We start from the raw sequence: 18,704 nt of genomic DNA on the forward strand, positions 1-18,704 counted from the left end.
GCCTCCTGGCCACAGAACAGGCTGGAGGAGGGTGAGGGGGTCTGGAGGACCAAACTAGGCACTTCGGCAGATCAGTTCAACTTCCTCATTCAACTCTGTCTTGTGGAGTGCATGAGTTAATCAGTAGTCCTCAAATGAATTTTCTGCTTCTATTAGTTTGATTGTAATCAAGAAGCTGGACTATTCTAGTAAACTTCTATCTATCCACCCATCCACTCAACCACTCATTCATCTAGTCATTGATCCATTATTTTATTTATCCACCCTTCTTTATACATCAATCTATCCTAGTCATCTATCTACATACTCATTTATCCATCAATCTACTCATTCAGCCACCTATCCATCCATCAACCATATACTTATCCTCTCATCATACATGCATCCATCTACTCATCCAAACATCTATCCATTCATGCATCCTTCCATCCATCCATCCATCCATCCATCCATCCATCCATCCATCCATCCATTCATCCAAACACCTATCTATTCATACATACTTCCATCCATCCATCTAAATATCCATCCATCCTTCATCCATCCATCCACCCATCCATCCACTCATCTATCCATCCATCTATACATCCATCCACCCACCCACCCATTCATACATCCATCCAAATATCCATCCATCATCCATCCACTCATCCATCCATCCAAATATCCATCTATCATTGATCCATGCACCCACCCATCCATCCAAATATACATCCATCCAAGTATCCATCCATCATCCATCCATCCAAACATCTATACATCAACTCATCCATTCATCCACCCACCTATCCATCCATCCATCCATGCATCCATCTATACATCCATCCATTCATCTATCCACCCAAACATCTATTCATCTCCAATGGGTTTATACTATACAGAAAAAGACAAAACTATTCATTTTTTACCCTGTGTCCAACACTCTTCTCCCTGTGCTCTTCAAATTTATTTGCAATAGCCTCCAAATTCCATTATTTACTCTAGATAAACTGCTGCCTTCACAATTTTCACGCATGCTTCCTCCTTCTAGGACATTCTCCCCTTACATAGTTACCACCATTTTCTCCCTACTTTTCTCCTAGCTTTCACTCAACTGGGATCTCTGCCCCCTTACAGCAGAAAGTAATATTCCTTACTTCACAATCCTTTCTTCCTCGGTAACTCATTGTTTTCAGCACTTGCCTCATCTCACAGACTGTAGAGAGGACTCATCTTTTTAATTTATTATGTATTTTCTCCCTCTGGATACCCAGTGGAAATTCATTCTGGAAGGAAGAGATTTTTGCTCTCTTCCTTATCCCCAGCAGAACCCCTGTCACAGAAAAGGCATGGAAAAAGTATTTACTAAGGAGAAGGAGGCTTCCAATAAAGGTATCTGAGTTGCTTGGGAGAAGTTTCCAGATCCGATCTTTCTGTGCAAAGTGGCTGCAAACTCATTTCCTCCTGGTGCTGTGGGGCTGAAACTCCAGTAAGAGAGTTAATCAGCTGTTGGGCCAGAGGGCAGGCCCCGTACCTGCTTTGTCAGCTGGGGCTTGGCTCTTTGGGGACTTCTTGTCTTGCTCCAGGAAAACCTGAGGGCAAATGGGGGGAAAGGTGAGTACTTTGCACATTTAATCTTCAAAGCACTTAATAAACACTTTGTTTATTAAGTAATTAATTCCCCCTGGCTCTCTGGGAAGTGGATTTTATTGTCTGGGCTCTGGCAACAGGGAAATGAGTATGTGGATAAGTTCCTGAATTTTTCCCAGGATGACTAGAGAGCATTTTGAGGGCTGCCACCATAGTGTTGGCACACTCTGCGTTTCTGGCTGGGAGGACCAGAGCAGCGAGGTAGGGATGAGGAGGACTATCTAGAAATATGGTTCTCTTCTGTTTGCAGAGAATTCTGGGAGAGGTAAGCCTGTGTGGTGCCATCTTCATTCTATTACTTCAGGTCCAAGGTGAGACTCATTGGAAATGACCTCATTCCCAATGTGGGTCATAGCAAAGCAGGAAGTCCATAATTTCTGCTCTGTTTGGCTAATCAGGATCTAGAAGTCCTAGTGCTAACTCCACACCCATCACCTCCTTTCTCGACTTTTCCTTCCTCTTTCTCCCTCCCCCTGATTTCCCATCCCATCCATGTTCTTGGAGAAAGGTTGCCAAAGCGATGGATTACTTCCTCTCTGTAATATTGGTGACTATTTCTGAGATTTAGTTTTTCACAGACGTTCTCTCAATGGTCATATTTCCCCCTTACATTTTGGAAGAGAAATTTTAGGTTTTGTGACTGACTTGCCATGGGTCAAATTGGGTCTTGGTTTTCTTGTCTAGGGATTAAATAATAAGAGTCAAAGCACTTGTATAAATGCCTTATGTCAGAAAGTGGTCTCAGTAATACATATGGCCTGGCCTATGACACCCGTAAGACTGTGACTTAAGAATTATATGCCCCTCCCACTGATTTTACAGAAGAGGCACTGGGAGGTGTTCAGGAGTTTATCTGAGATCCAGGCTAGAAGGTGCCAGAGAAAAGATTTAAAACTTAATCTAGATGAGAAAAAACTTATTTGTAATAGTTGGTAGTTTATATTGAAGTTGGTTGCTATGTAGTTTATATTAAAATATTTTTTCTTCCTGAGCAAAGATAACAAAGATAAAAATGAACCAGAACTTCATCTAAGAATTATGAAGAAGCCATGCAGAGTAATTTGTAGGTCTATGATTAGAGGAAAGAGGAACACTCCCAGAAACTTGCCAGATTCACCATAACTTTTACTAAAGAAAGGAGCAACTTATTTATTTATAAAATATTATTTTAGCTATCAGGACTTAGAATTTTGCTATAATGCCAATGGTAGGGTTTTATGCAAACAGCATTCCAACTACACACCTGTCCCAGAACTTCTGTTTCCCTCCACTATTATCTCAGGTTCCCCTTACCCCCACCTCACCATCTCCAGCCCATTCCCCAAGTAAAGACATGGGGATGCAACATAGGGTTCTGAAAAGGAGATGAGCAGAAGACCATTTGGCTGAGTGTGTGTGTGGGTGGGTGAATTTCCCAAAAGGACTGTGTCCTAAGAGGCATGCTGTTGAGAAGAGGGAACCCCAGAGAAATGAACCCCCCAAATGTATGTGCAGTTTCTGCTTGACATATTTGCTGACCCCTAAACTGCTTTCGGGGGTCAAACCCTGAAGAGGAACACATCTTCTGGGGTGCTGAAGGAGGGAACAGAGAGAGCTGATTGGACTTTGGGGTGATGGAAGTTGGGGTCAGTATCTTCCCAGGAGGAAGTGGTTGAAAATAGTCAAGATTCCTGAGTAAAGCATCAGGAATAACCCCTGAGTACAACCAGATGTGGCCCCAAAACAAAGCAAAACAAAATAAAACAAAATGAGGCAGAAACCACCTGTGCTTTATATGGCTGTCCCTCCTCAGGGGACTTACCAGGTGAGTCCAACAGCAGACATTGTGTCCCAAATTTCTCCCACTCAGTAGACATGTAACCATTTCTGGATCTGGAGGTGGATTCTTCAGTTTGATGCTACTTCATGACCCCAGAGTGTTTCATCCACCCTGTACCCCATCTAGACAATTCTCATTTCAACAGCTTGTAGTGGTAACAACTTTCAATATCATCCCTCATCTTCTGGATAATAGATTGACCATAGAGATCGAAAAAGCAAAGTAGAGGTCGTCCAAATTTCCCTAAGGACCTGGCAAGTTGTTGGCAAACAGACTTCGGTGACCTCTTCAGAGCAGCTGAGCATGTGCCCGTGATATCTGCTTATTGACAATTGTCGAGGGGAGCCAGAGGCGACTTTGGGTCAAATCCTGGTTCTGTTAATGGCTGTTTGAAAAAGACAATTTCGGGTGCCTGTTGATTTCTTCTTCTCTGTAAAATTGACCTCTGGGAGGTCACAATGTGAGTACACTCCAAGTTTCCTGTACCAATTGGAAATTAGTCTATGGTACCGTGTTTAGGGAACCCGGATGTCCCTGCTCCCTGGGGAATCTTCTCACATGCTTCCACTCCAACCTGACATGGTGGGTCCCCACTGGCTTTCCCAAGAACAGAAGATACCAGCGAACTATTTTGGCTCCAGAGGCAGTTGTCAAGAGTAGTACAATTTTTGTGCTTAAGTTCCTCAAGTTATTTGGAGGAGGGTGACAGAGAGTTTTGGTGGTAGGTATTGGGATACAGTTGAAGAAAACCTGGGTTAGCCACAGACAGAACCTGAGGAATCTGGGTGAGCTCTTGGCTTTGTGGGAAGTGAAGATGAGAAAAGGTCCTGGGTCCTTATTGCCATCTGGGGTCTAGATTGTGGTTGCAGCTATCAGATCTGGTCAGATCCCCTTCACAAAGTGTGACTTCATGGTATCCTTAGCAAGAAAGTGACTGTGCAGTGGTGATGGGGGCTTTTGTCCTTCTCCACCCTGAGCCAGGCAGAGCTGCCATGGAGCAGGGTTGACCCTTCCTTAAAAAGCAGCAGATTCCAGCTGGATACCATAATGGGTAGGATGCTTGCCTTGCATGCAGCAACCCAGGTTCAATCCTACATCCCATATAGCCCCCTGAGCCTGCTAGGAGTGACCTCTCAGTGCTGAGCCAGGAATAAGCACTGAATACCATTGGGTGTGGTCAAAACAAAACAACTACTACAACAATAAAAAAAAGCAAGACACCTAGACACCTCCCAACTCTGGCTGCCTAGGGAAAGGCTGTGGGATGCTTCATTCGTTGTCTACAAGGACCAGAAATGCTTGGGGTGGGGATGTTACCTGTTTGAATATGTGAGTCACTGGGGGAGCAGCAAAACTCACAAAGGAACTTTCTGGGATGTGTGAGACATATATTTCCATGTGTGATGCTACCAGAAAACAAAACAAAACAAATCAAACAAACAAAAACAAAAAATAGGACTGACTTGAGTTTGATTCAGGCATCCCATATGGTCCTTCGAACCTGCCAGGAGCAGTTTCTGAGTGCAGAGCCAGGAGTAACCCTTGAGCACCTCTGGGTGTGGCCCTAAAACAAAACAGAACAAAACAAAACAAAGAAAGAAAAAACAAAAAACAAAATTTTCAGTAGTACCATGGGTTGGGAGACCAGGCCTTGCAAATCTCCCCCACACAACCCTCAACCATTCTCCTAGATTGCTGAAACAAAAAACACCATAATTTCATTCCACTTGCAACCGTGTCCACCCCCTCTGTCCGTCCCACTCTGACCCTGTGTAAATTCCTGTCTCATGAGGCTATGGCACCCCTGATTCCTATAAAGCAGCTCTTTCAAGAACCCTACTAATGGTTAGAGTCAGAGTTTCATCAGAAGATGCCAGAAAGGACTGGAGTGGTAGCAGTAGGGCGTTTGCCTTGCAAGCAGCTGACCGAGGACAAACGTGGGTTCAATCCCCGGCTTTCCATATGGTTCCCCAAGCCAGGAGCGGTTTCTCAGCCCAGGGCCAGGAGTAACCCCTGAGTGCCATTGCGTGTAGCTCCCAAAACCCAAAACCAAACCAAAACAAACAAAAAAAGAAGATGCCTGAGAGCATCTTCAAGCATCCACCATATCTGCTCCACATCTCTACTACCAGAGACAAATTGAGCACTGAGGGGAAGAGAGGGATGTTGGAGAACAGTGCGAGCCCTCCGGGCCCCAGTATTTGGCCAGTCACCCCCAAATCCCTCTCTCCGTGGCCTTAGTGATGAGCACAGCAGGTCCAGAAAGACGCAGCTGTACCATCCGCTCATTCATTTTTCTATCAGCAGAAAATGGTTTCCAGATGTGCGTGTGTGAGGCGCTGGGCTTTGTCCTACTGCCTTTTTATTCTCTGTTAAGTCCCAGCTCAGCCCTGTGCACAGTCTATTGTTTCTCTATCAAAAAGGATATAGGTTGGACCCTCTTAATCCGTGAGGAGGAGTCCAGCCCGCCCAAGGGACTTGAAGGAATGTGGCTTCCAGAGCGATTAGAGAAGGCAGGTCCCTGGCCACTTCTCCACTCGGCCTTCTGGGACCCCACAATGTCCTCATTGTCTTGGGTTGGGGAGAGGGCAGGGTGGGGTGTGGAATGATGCAGGCTGCTGTCCCTTCTCCCTGAAGCCTGTGAATCTGATCACTGAGCCACTGAGCAGCATAGGGACATTGCACTTTTTTTGGTAGCTTTCTGGTCTTCTGACCAAGGATCTTCCTTTTTTTTTTTTTTTTGTTTTGTTTTGGTTTTGGGCCACACCCAGTGGCACTCAGGGATTACTCCTGGCTCTGCACTCAGAAATCACTTCTGGCAGGCTGGGGGAACCATATGGGATGCTGGGAATCGAACCCAGTTCTGTCCTACCATTGTCCTATCTTTCTGGCATCTGGATCTTTTTTTATTTTTTAAGGAGGCACACTCAACAGTGCTCAGGGCTCCATGCTCAGTTGTCACTCCTGGCAGTGCTTAGGGGACCCTATGGGATGCTGCGGATCGAACCTGGATCAGCCACGTGCAAAGCAAATACCCTTCGGCTGTGCTTTTGCTTGGGCTCCCCTTCCCCAGTTTGAAGGCTCGTCATTCTCTGGCCTTAGGCTTCAGTCTGAGCATGACAGAACCACGCAGACCTGGCTGTGTGACTGTGGGCACACTCCTTGGCCTCTCTGAGCCTCAGATGGCTGACCTATATCCTAGAGATAGCCCTTCCTACTGTGGAGTTAGGATTTTTTGTTTGTTTGCTTTTGGCTCACACCTAGCTGTGCTCAGGGTTTACTCCTGGTTCTGCACTCAGGAATCACTCTGGGTGGGGCTCAGGGCACCCTATGCAGTATCAGGAATCTAATCTGGATTGGCCACATGTGTGATAGTCATCTTAACTGCTTGTACTGTCATGTTACTGTATTTCCTTTTTTTTTTTTTTTTTGGCCACACCTGGCGACACTCAGGGCTTACTCCTGACTCTATGCTCAGAAATCACTACTGGCAGGCTTGGGAACTATATGGGATGGGGATCAAACACGGGTCCTTCAAAAGCACTTCTGCTGTGCTATCACTCCAGTCCCCCCTTATTTGTTTTATTTTAAAATTTATTTATTTTTGGTTTTTGGGCCACACCCGGCATTGCTCAGGGGTTACTCCTGGCTGTCTGCTCAGAAATAGCTCCTAGCAGGCACGGGGGACCATATGGGACACTGGGATTTGAACCAACCACCTTTGGTCCTGGATCAGCTGCTTGCAAGGCAAATGCCGCTGTGTTATCTCTCCAGGCCCTTAAAATTTATTTTTAATTAATTAATTCATTTATTTTGGTTTTTGGGTCACACCCTGCAGCTCTCAGGGGTTACTCCTGGCTCTATGCTCAGAAATCGCTCCTGGCAGGCTCAGGGGACCATATGGGATGCTTGGATTTGAACCACTGACCTGCATGAAAGGCAAATGCCTTACCTCCATGCTATCTCTCCGGCCCTAATTTTTTTTTTTTTAATAATGGGCCATGTTTGGCTGTACTTAGGGTTTACTCCTGGATCAGTGTTCATTGTTCACTCCTTGTGGTGCTCAGGGGGTGCTCATATGGTGGTGCCAGGGATAACTCTGGTTTCAGCCCTAAACAAGGCAAGTGCCTTCCCTGCTGTGCTTTCGCCCAGACACCTCTGCTCTATCCCAGTGGAACAAGCCTGGGCCTGTGGTGGTCCCTCAGTTTCGAAGGCTGACATATTGGCTGTGTCTTGAAGTTTCTTTGGAAACATCCCCAGCTGGGCCCCATCCTCCAGCGCCATGAAACGAACTCGGAGTCTAAATGATCTCATCTGTTGGAGCCACCACAGTGACTTGGAACTTAAGGTAAATTTTTTTTTCAACTTGGTTTTGAGGCTCTGTGTCGATTACTTGGCCAGTCCCATCTGAGAGGTATCTAAGGATGTAGTGGATTCCATAGCCAGTGCTCACTCAGGTAGTCTTTCAGATGGGAACCTTCATCTCTACCCAGGGAGTCCCAGAAGGCCTCACTGAGCCTGTGCTAAGTGAGTGGCAAGAGGGGATAGAGACTCAGCCAATCGTTGTCCTGGACTATTATGCTGAATGAAATAAGCCAGAGGAGAGAGATAGACACAGAATAATTTCACTCATCTTTGGTTTATTTATTTATTTGTTTGTTTTGGTTTTTGGGCCACACCCAGTGATGCTCAGGGGTTAGTTACTCTTGGCTATGTATTCAGAAATTGTTCCTGGCTTGGGGGATCATATGGGATGCTGGGGAATTGAACCACGGTCCATCCTAGGTCAGTGTATGCAAGGCAAACGCTCTACCACTTGTGCCACCATTGCAGCCCTTCATCTATGGTTTTTAAGAAAATCAAAGACATTATTGTAATAATATCCAGAGACATTAGAGATGAGAACTGGAAGGACTTACCCATGATACAAAGCTTACCACAAAGAGTGGTGAGTGCAGTAAGAGAAATAACTACATCAACAACTATCATGACAATGGTAGTGAGTGAGAAATGTAGAATTCCTATCTCAAATACAGGTGGGGGAGGAGGGAGATGGTGGGCATTGATGATTGCAAGGTTGCACTGGTGAAGGGGGGGGTGTTCCTTTTATGACTGAAACCCAAATACTAACATGTTTGTAATCACATGCTTAAAGATATTTAAAAAGAGGAGTCATGAAATAAACAAACAAAAATAAACATTATCCGGGAAGGAGTCAGAGTACCACTGTGATGCCGCCATGAGTTTTCATGGTGAACACTAAAGGATGGACACACAGATGGACACTAAAGCCAGGCAATGGGTCAGGGTTCTATAGATTCCTCTGCTGTTTTCTTTTTCTTTTTCATATTTTTGCTTTTGGGCCACACTTGGCAATGCTTAGGGCTTACTCATGGCTCTGCTCTCAGGAATCACTTCAGACAGTGCTTGGGGGACCATATGGGATGTCGGGGATCAAACCTGGGTTGACTATGTGCAAGGCAAACATCCTCCCTGCTGGGCTATTGTTCCGGCCCCTTTTTCATTTTCTTTCCTCCCTTCCCTTTGCTGTTGTCATAACAGTGATAACCCAGGGCTGCACCTACTGTGGCTACAGTTTCTCCATGTCCCTATGGGCCCTCCATCAGGCTGTGGTATTTTCACACTTGGTGCTCCCCAGGCCACTCACTTCCTTTTAGCTGTGGTGCTTGCACATGTGTTTATCCTTTAGAATTCTACACTTTCACAGTTGGCTGGGAATGCTGGCTGGGCCAACAACGATCATCGACATTGGGGCTGACAAGATTGCTCTTGTCTCATGTAGGACTCTGGGGATTTGAACTCATGCTCCACAGACTTTATCTGGGCTTTCTTTGTCTCTCTCCTTTTCATTTTCCAATTATACACTGTCCATGGAAGAGATCAAAACATATGCAGGGAACCCAAAGATGGTAAAGGGATGAGCCTGGATTTGGACTATGAATGCTAAGAGCACTTTGTCTTCTAGGTTACAGACCTGCCTGACTCTCAAGGCTGGCTCCTGTTGAAGTTTCAAGGCTGGCTCCTGTTGAAGTTTTGAAGCCTCCAGCTTGGAGTCAAGCTCATTTCTGGAACTGCAAGAGAGCATTTATAGGGGAGGGGCACCTCACAGCCCCACCTGCCTAGCCCAGCTCTGAAAGCTGTTGGAAGAATGTCTCTCCTTGAGGCTACCCTCTGGTTTCCCAGGAGTCAGGACAGCAGAAGGGAGGAGAGGAGGAAATCCGGCCTTTGGTATCTGGTCCCATCATCTTGATCCGTCTCCAAGGCAACACCCAAAGGGTGGATGGAGAATGCAGACATTGTTCCATCTCTTCATTCCACTGTAACTACCTATGCAGGTGGGATTGGTTCTTCCCAGGGCTTCCTGGCATCTGGGGCAGGAAGATTTGTCTGTAGATAATGCAATGTCCACCTCACTTCTCCTCTACTTCCTTCTTTCTCCTCCACTTCCTCCTCTCCTCCTCTCTTTGCCCAATGTGATATGATGCCTTTACTTCTCACCACTTCCCTCTGACCCACAGCACCTCTAATTGCTCTCCTTGGGTCTTGGAACTGAGTCTTGTGAAGCCCTAGTGGGGAAGGGAGTCCTTTGTGCCCACCTGTGCTATAGAAAGAAAAATGACTGAAATGGAGATGAAACATCTTTCCACAAGTGAAGAGGGTGGTCCATAGCGTTCCCCTAGATTTGATTAGGGGAGTTCACTTCTTGGTGGTAGGTGATCATTGATGGTCAGTCTTAGTCTATCAGTCAATCAATTACTTATCCATCTGTTCTTTGTGTTTGATTTCACTGATCATCTATATGCTATTAACTAAGTTATCCTCTACTATTTTACCTACTATCCAGCTAATCTTTCTATATCAGCTGTTCAATCTGCTGCCATGTTAGGTCTATCTACTCATTATATAGTGATCTATCATTTATCTATCATCTCTTTATCCATATATTGATCAGTTATTCATTATCTATTGACCTTCAACCTCTCACTCTCCCTTCCATCTGTTGCCTGTATCCTAGCTAGATAGGAATCTGTTTGAAGACTCATTGGCTATTTGGCTGTCTGTCCCCACCTACTTTTAGTAAAGACTTGGGCAGTCCAGGCATGGGGAGGGGGCTGAGACTTGACTCTAGTCACTTTGCTGTCCAAATTTACCTTTGGCCAAACCTAGATCCTGAAGTAAGCTAAAACTTCAGGAATAGAGAGGTGTGTGTGTGTGTGTGTGTGTGTGTGTGTTTTGTGGGTGTATGGGGGAGATGTCACAGGCCCATCAGAAGGGAGGGGGTAGGCTTTCTTCTAACTACTCAGCAGACTTTAAGAAGTTATTCAGGGGCCGGGCGGTGGCGCTAAAGGTAAGGTGCGCCTGCCTTGCTTGCGGTAGCCTTGGACGGACCTCGGTTCGATCCCCCGGTGTCCCATATGGTCCCCCAAGCCAGGAGCAACTTCTGAGCGCATAGCCAGGAGTAACCCCTGAGCGTTACCGGGTGTGGCCCAAAAACCAAAAAAAAAAAAAAAAAAGAAGTTATTCAGGGGCCAGAGTGATAACGCAGTGGTAGGGCGTAGCCTTGCATGCTGCTGACCCAGGACAGACCTGGGTTTGATCCTCACATCCCATATAGTTCCCCAAACCTGCCATAGTGATTTCTGAATGCAGAGCCAGGAGTAACCCCTGAGCCTCTCTGGATGTAGCCCAGAAACCAAAAAAAAAAAAAAAGTTATTCAAATTAAATGGGCTAAGTTTTCTCCTTTTGAAAGAGACTTGGGTGGAAATCTAACTTTAATTCTTGTGAATGACAACCAGAACACAGAGACAAGGTGAACAGAGACAATAGGGAGGTGTGGGGACTGTGGCCAAAGGCTGTCCGCAGCCACCTCAGCTCCAGCTGCTTAAGGCCCGGTTGGAATGTAGGCTGAGGGCAGCCAGAACTCTGAATTTTTGCAAAGAGCTGAAAACTGGAATTTTTATTTGAAAGCTTCTGATTTTCAAATGTTGGCAAATGATTCCAAGGAAAAGAAAATAGTATCAGAGCCAACACTTTGGAAGCCAAGCAAAACAGGTCTGGGTTCTCTGGCCAGCTGAGCTCTGAGACCGGTCGGTGGCCTGGACTCAAGGAAGTTGTTGGTCTCTCAAGAGAACGGAGAGCTTGGTCTGGGCTGGGCAGAGGCCTGAGTGAAGAAAAAGCTCAGTGAAGAAAATGCATTCTGGATTTCAGACTTTTGTTTTTTGGTTTTTTGGGGGCCACACCCAATAACGCTCAGGGGTTACTCCTGGCTCTGCACTCAGAAATCATTCCTGGCTTGGGGGATCATATGGGATGCCGGGATCGAACCCAGTTCCTCCCTAGGCAGTCTTGTGCAAGGCAAACACCCTATTGCTGTGCTATGGGACTTGAGACTATAATGCCAGAGGCAATTCTGGTCACTGACCACATTTGACACCATTTCTAGGTCCATCACTGAGTCAGGGGACCCAGTGGAGGGACTTTTCTCATTGCAGGAGTTGAATTTGCCAGAAAATGATATTTGTTTGTTTGTTTGTTTTTGGGTCATACCTGGCAGTGCTCAGGGGTTACTCCTAGCTCTACACTCAGAAAACGCTCCTGGCAGGTTTGGGGGACCGTATTGGATGCCTGGATTCGAACCACCATCCTTCTGCATACAAGGCAAGCACCCTACCTCCACACTATCTCTCTGGCCCCTTGCCAGAAAATGAGATTTTCCTGTAAATGCCAAAACACTAGGGATGCTTCAGAAGTGTGCTTGCCTCTGTCCAATGATTTATTTATTTTTTCAGTGTGGGGAATTGAGGTTGGAGGGGAGTACCCCTCTCAAAAGAGAAGTCCTTCCTTCCTTCCTTCCTTCCTTCCTTCCTTCCTTCCTTCCTTCCTTCCTTCCTTCCTTCCTTCCTTCCTTCCTTCCTTCCTTCCTTCCTTCCTTCCTTCCTTCCTTCCTTCCTTCCTTCCTTCCTTCCTCTTCTTTTTTTTTTTTTTTTTTTGGGCCACACCCGGCGGTGCTCAGGGGTTACTCCTGGCTGGCTGCTCAGAAATAGCTCCTGGCAGGCATGGGGGACTATATGGGACACCGGGATTCGAACCAACCACCTTAGGTCCTTGATCGGATGCTTGCAAAGCAAACACCGCTGTGCTATCTCTACGGGCCCATCTTCCTTCCTTCCTTCCTTCCTTCCTTCCTTCCTTCCTTCCTTCCTTCCTTCCTTCCTTCCTTCCTTCCTTCCTTCCTTCCTCCTTCCTTCCTTCCTCCCTTCCTTCCTTCTTCCTTCCTTCCTTCCTTCCTTCCTTCCTTCCTCCTTCCTTCCTTCCTTCCTTCCTTCCTTTCCTTTCTTTCTTTTCTTTTCTTTCTTTCTTTCTTTCTTTCTTTCTTTCTTTCTTCTTTCTTTCTTTCTTTCTTTCTTCCTTCCTCCCTCCCTCCCTCCCTCCCTTTCTCCCTCCTTCCCTCCCTCCCTCCCTCCATCCCTCCCTCCCTCCCTCCCTCCCTTCCTTCCTTCCTTCCTTCCTTCCTTCCTTCCTTCCTTCCTTCCTTCCTTCCTTCCTTCCTTCCTTCCTTCCTTCCTTCCTTCCTTCCTTCCTTCCTTCCTTCCTTCCTTCCTTCCTTCCCCACATCTGGCAGTGCTCAGGGGTTACTCTTAGCTCTGTACTCAAAAATTACTCCTGGCAGGCTCAGGGGACCATCTAGGATGCTGGGGGTTGAACCTGGGTGGGTCGCATGCAAGGAAAATGCCCTACCCACTGTGCAATCACACCAGTCCCATCAACTGTCATTTATTCACGTGAAGACAAGCACCAGCGTGTCCAAGGTTTTTGGTGGGAGGACTCTGGCTACAGGCGGCTTCTTGGGGCTGTCCTCAACTTCGTTCAGCCGTGGGGTGGGTTCAAGCTCTCCTGCTTCCTCTTCTTAGAAAAAACACCCCCTCCTTGGAGACCGCCCAGCCCTGGGTCCACATCTGTTAGACACATTGTGCCGTGTACTCTGGTTGTTCAACAATGAGCAGAATTATTTCCTCTCATTACTCCCCATGTCGCTTCCAAACCACACTCAGAAGAATGAAACCACTGATGGGGGCTAGGCCAATCATAGCGTCCCTTGGCCCAGCTCTGCAGTTGGGGAGTGGAAGGGAGGGGGACAAGTAGAGGTGCTGGGGGGGGTGTGTGTGTGGAAGGGAACAGAGCCAGGGGTGTGATGGATCACTCTGGCTTTCCCTGAGCCTTTTGCATGCCTCCATGTGTGTGTCTGTGTTTCCCTGCGTTGGTCTGAATCGATGTCAGCCTGTCTGTCTTGCAGTCTGTCATTGCTTGTCTCTCTGGCCCGTTGGTGAGCTATGCGTGTTTTTCTGTTTGGGTTCTTGTTTTGGGACTACCCTCAGTGGTGCTCAGGGGTTACTCTTGGTTCCTAATGTGGGGTTGAGGGTGAGAGGATCTTTCAGACAGTTATGGGGGTCGTGCTTTGTCAGGGACCAATCTGTATGCTCTGGCATGCAAAGAGGAGCTCAGCGTTCTGACCAGCTTTCCGATTTCTCAACTATATTTTATTTCATGTTGACTACTTTTCCCTTCTGTTGCTGTTGTTGAGGGAAGAAAGAGGGAGAGAAAAAGAGAGGAGGGAGGGAGAGAAAGGGAGAGAGAGTGTTAGTGTCTCTGTTCTGTGTGTATTGGAGTTGGTCTTGAATTTGTATGTTGTGTTGGGGTGAGAATGTGTGTTGGGCTCTGTTGTGTTGATGTCTGTATGTGTGTATATTGGGTTGAGTGTTATCTGTGTGTTAGGGGTCTGTGTTGTATTGGTGTATTGTATTGGGTATGTGTGTTGAGTTTGTGTATGCTGGTGTATGTTGGTGTTTGTATGTATTAGAGTATGTGTTGGAGTGTCTCTGTATCACATTGGTGTGTGTTTTGGGATATATGTAAAATTGAGTGTATGTTGGGTGTATGTATTGTGTTAGTGAATGTGTGTTGGTGTGTGTGTTGATGTCTGTGAGTATTAGAGAATGTGTGTTGGGGTCTATCTGTTGTGTTGGAATTGTGTTTGATGTGTGTATGTATATGTAGGCACATACAACCAAAAGACATACACTTTCTTTCCAGGTGGGTCCAGTTTCTCGGGTGAGGAAGAAAATGAGGAAGAATTGCATGTGTCAGCACTAAGTGTCCATTGAGCATTGGACTCTTGTGCCTCTCCATGTGCTGTGTTGTTCTGAGATGGGGATGATGTGGCCCATTTTACAAAAGAGAAACAGAGGCTCGGACGGGTTCTGATGCATGTCCAAGGTCACACAACTATCAATTGAGGTGTGTGTGGCAGTCTCAGAACAGAAGGCTTGAGACACAGGTCCCCTCCCTAGCTTTGCTGAAAATCAGAGTAGTGAGGATGCTGAGGAGAGTTGGGACAGTGGCCTCAGAGTTGTGTTTTTAAGGGGGCCAGAGAAAGGATATTTGCCTCACGCACAGCAAACCCTGGCTTGACCCCAAACCCCAGTTCTTTTTTTTTCCTTTTTGGGCCACACCCTGTGGCCCTCAGGGGTTACTCCTGGCTATGCACTCAGAAATCACTCCTGGCTCAGAGGACCATATGCGACACTGGGGATCGAACCAAGGTCTGTCCTGAATTGGCCACATACAAGGCAAATGTTCTATTTCTGTGCTATCGCTAACCCCGCCCCCCCCCAACCCCAGTTCAATCCTCGGCACTACCAGGAGAATATTGGAAGCACAGAGACTTCCCAGCAAAACAAGAAATTCTGGTAACTTTGGGAAATTGTGTGATGTGTGAGATTTCTGAGTATTCTGAGAGCCTGAGAGTTACTCATGTAGCATGGGAGAGGATGAAGGCAGTGGGAAGGGTGTGGAGTCATTAGATTTTGCCTGAAAACCTTGGAGAAGATTCTTCTTTCTCCCAGAATTCACGTTGGTGCCACCATCTTTTTTTTTTTTTTTGCTCTTGTAGGTCTGGGGATTAATGGCTCTGGGAGGACAATGGGGAAGCCTCAGAATGTTAGCATTCTCCCACTTGGCCAAGTGGAACACCAAGTGAGCACCAAATGTGTACTCAGTAAGAAGAGAGGAAAGTGTGTTTCTTGGGAAGCATTGGGAATAGGGCCTCAACTTCCTTCTGAGGTCTAAAAGGGAGAAAAGAACAGCCAGCCCTTTGCATGCACTCCAAAGACTTATGGTTGTGAGCCTCCCATCAGAATAGAAGATTGAAGCCCATTTCTGAGCATTCTTTCAAAATGCCCATTTATGAGTTCCAGTGACAAAGGAGTTGGTTCTATTCAGAATAAATCAATAGTGAGACAGGCAACACCTTACAGCAGGGGTCTCAAACTCGTGGCCCGTGGGCTGTTTGAGGCCCTCCGTACATTATTTTGTGACCCTGCCCTAGAGGAATCTTTTTTTGTTTTGTTTTAGTTGTTTGGGTCACACCCCCCAATGTTCAAGGCTTACTACTGACTTTGCACTCAAGGATCACCCCGACTTTGCCTCCTGCGGCCCCCAGGTAAATTGAGTTTGAGACTCCTTCCTTACAGGTTCTCTGAGGTTGAACCACTCAAAATTCCCTCTACCAGCTCTCATCTCCCCCCAGAAGCTCATTATTCCCTCCTTTTTGACTCAACTCAAGTCTTGGCATAGCCCACTGGTGAAACATTTGTAGTGAGAGAGATTGAGAAAGTGATTCAGAGCTGGGTTCACCTCGGGCTCCCTAGCTACCTCACTTAACTGGCCTTGGGCTGGGGCTGGGACCTCTTTGGGCCTCTCTTTTCCCAGCTATAAAATGGCACTAGGCCCACAGCTTCCCACTCTGAGATAGTGGAACAGGCTTCTCCAAAAAAAATACCATCACGGGGCTGGCGAGGTGGTGCTAGAGGTAAGGTGTCTGCCTTGCAAGCGCTAGCCAAGGAAAGGACCACGGTTCGATCCCCCGGTGTCTCATATGGTCCCCCCAAGCCAGGGTCAATTTCTGAGCACGTAGCCAGGAGTAACCCCTGAGCATCTAACAGGTGTGGCCCGAAAAACCAAAAAAAAAAAAAAAAAAAACCATCACAAAGGAAGGACTTCTGAAAGAATTTTGCATAAGTCTTACTTATGCAGTTGCCAAAGCTTGGTTTAATATCAAGGGGGAATTGAGAGCCAATTGTGAAAAAAAGAAAAAAAATCCCCCCATCTCCCCACTTTCAGGAGCACCAACTCAGAGAAAATGTACAGCAGCAATGCACCCCTCTACTCCATTTCCCAAGTGTCTCCCCAAGAAGTGCCATTTGGAAGGACTCCAGGGTTGAATTAGGGGTAAGTTTAATATTATCAGAATCACCTTTTCCTAAGCTGACAAGGCTCTGGATAGCGGAAAACAGAGTTATTTAGGATTTGCTGAGGAGACACAGTCTGTGCAGCCCTGCTGGAAGATAAAGATCAGCACCCCCTCCTTACCCCCACCCCACCCCAGTCTGACCTTGGGAATTTACAACTGAAGTTCATGACTTAGTGCGATGATGGTGGATAGAGTGTTGGGTTTTTCATGGTTCATCATCTTGAAGTTCATTTATTTCTCCCAGAAAGAAGTTGGTGAAGTGAGAGGCTGAGCTTGGATCTTGCTGGAGAGTTTCTGAATGGAGACACACACACACACACACACACACACACACACACACACACACACACACACACTCACACACTGCAGATGTGACTGAAAGCATGAAAAACAGGCTTTTTTTTGCGGCAAGTGGCGTCTCAGTGGAGAAAGTGCTAAGACCCCTGATATGACAAGCTTTGCTTTTCCCTCCTCTGTACACTTCCAGCTTTCTGCTGAATTCAGGCATGTTTTGGAAACTGGGGTCCTTGAGAGGCCCTTAGACTTTGGGGACTGCCACGGAGGGACCCTGGCTCTGAGAACCTTTAAAGATGTGATCAGAGGACACAGTGATGTCATTGTTGTTTTGCCCTGGAATGGAGACAGATCCTGCAGAAAATAAGGGTTTAGGTGTTGCTATCAGGGGAGCCAGTTAGGAGCAACTAGACAATGGTGCCCAACGATGCAGAAAAATATAGGGGTGCAAGCTCTAGGTAGGGTGACTAAGATGAGGATTTTCCTTCTTTTTATTTATTTATTTTTTTTGGTTTTTGGGCCACACCCGGCAGTGCTCAGGGGTTACTCCTGGCTGTCTGCTCAGAAATAGCTCCTGGCAGGCACGGGGGACCATATGATATGGGACACCGGGATTCGAACCAACCACCTTTGGTCCTGGATCGGCTGCTTGCAAGGCAAACGCCGCTGTGCTATCTCTCCGGGCCCGGATTTTCCTTCTTAAGGCTAGTTGAGTCCTTCACCTAGAGAAAAATAGGGATATCTCTGAGTCACTCCTGTTTTCCTCCTATCCATCAATTCTATATTTTAGATAGTTCCTTAATATCTACATTTTAGAGATCTACATTCATTAAAATATTCCTTATCAATTAATTCCTTAATAATTAATTATTAAAAATTAATAATTAATCATTGATTCCTTAATAAGGAATAATAATATTCCCTAATAATTCCTACATATCTGTTTTTTTTTTTTTTTGGCCACACACATTTGACGCTCAGGGGTTACTCCTGGCTAAGCGCTCAGAAATCGCCCCTGGCTTGGGGGGGCCATATGGGACGCCGGGGGATCGAATCACGGTCCTTCCTTGGCTAGCGCTTTCAAAGCAGACACCTTACCTCTAGAGCTACCTCACTGGCCCTAATAATTCTTACATATCTAGATATCTACATTCTTTAATATCTACATCCTTAAACCCTACATACTGATTTTTTTCCTTTTCTAATCATATATCCATATTTTCTGTCTGTTAGATCCTGGTTTTCTTATTTATTGTATTTTTTATTTATTGTATTTTTAAGAGAATTATTTACTTAAAGAAAATGTATCACAGATTTGACTAGCCATAATACATTTGTTTTCAGATAAGGGAAAGAAAAGTTATTGGGAGGCCGGAGAGATAGCATGGAGGTAAGGTGTTTGCCTTTCATGCAGAAGGTCAGTGGTTCGAATCCCAGCATCCCATATGGTCCCCTGAGCCCGCCAGGAGTGACTTCTGAGCATAGAGCCAGGAATAACCCCTGAGTGCTGCTGGGTGTGACACAAAAACCAAAAAAAAAAAAGTTATTGGAAAAATGGAAAGAAAAAATAGGAGAAAAGAGAAAACAAAGAAAGTAAAATGAAAGAGTACAGTAGCAAGCTCATTTCTAAA

The sequence above is a fragment of the Suncus etruscus genome, chromosome 15 (assembly GCF_024139225.1).
Source record: "Suncus etruscus isolate mSunEtr1 chromosome 15, mSunEtr1.pri.cur, whole genome shotgun sequence".
NCBI classification, from domain to species: Eukaryota; Metazoa; Chordata; class Mammalia; order Eulipotyphla; family Soricidae; genus Suncus; species Suncus etruscus.